Consider the following 966-nt stretch of genomic DNA (forward strand, 5'->3'; position numbering starts at 1 on the left):
GCGGGTCTCGAACCCACGGGCTCAGGCAATCCACTCACCTCGGCCTCCCACGGCGTGGGATTACAGCCTGAGCCACTGAGCTGGCCCCCATCAGAACTTTAAGAGAAGTCATGGGCAAAGAACAAATTAGAACTCGTCACTGTCTTACCCTGCGGGATTCTGACACGACAAGGACAGCCATTTTTAGACGCCAGCAATGGAACAAGCAACCAGAGAATGCCTGTCACGGCTCATCCGACCACTGGGCTCTCCCAGGCCTGGTGTTTGGAGGGGTCCACTGTCTGTGCCTTCCTCGGTCGCGAGTTCCTGCCCTTTCCAGGGCCAGGGGCTTCCTCAGGGTCCATGCAGGGCCCATGAGAGATGCCATCTCAGCCCGGGATGCTCGGTGTAAAAGCCCCTTCTTGGGGTCCTGCCCAGGCTGTAACGTGCTGATGCTGGCAAGCTCTTCTGGGCACCAGGCCCGGCTGTGGTGGGCAGAGGCGTGTCCAGTGATCTCTGGGCTCTGGCCTCATCTTGAGGCCAGCACAGTGGAAGAGGTCCCAGTGGGCAGGCCCCTATCAGGCCACAGGCATCGCCTCCCAGCAAGGCGGCCCAGGGGCAGGCTGGGAAAAGTCGCCATCATCCACGGTGCTGGGCTCTGGAGAGCTTGGTCAGAGTGGGCCGTGGTTTCCATGGAGATGGCGGAAGGATGCGGGCTGGGCTTCCCGTGTCCGAGCCTCAGTTTCCACATTTGTAAAATGGGAATTGTGCTAATACTGTCTTATCTCTCAGGAAGGGATTCGAATTCGTTCTTTGCCAATGACTTCTCTTACTGGTCTGATTGGAGCCAGGCACCCCGGGACCTTGCACTGATGGGGTCCAGGGCACGCTCCCTTCCCTTTCGGGGGGTCTCTGGTGGCCCCTTCACGATGTCTTTTTTTTTTTTTTGAGTTGGAGTCTCACTCTGCTGCCCAGACTGGAGGGCAA

Source organism: Carlito syrichta, unplaced genomic scaffold (genome assembly GCF_000164805.1).
Source record: "Carlito syrichta isolate Samal-C Ts95f unplaced genomic scaffold, Tarsius_syrichta-2.0.1 Scaffold305238, whole genome shotgun sequence".
NCBI lineage: Eukaryota > Metazoa > Chordata > Mammalia > Primates > Tarsiidae > Carlito > Carlito syrichta.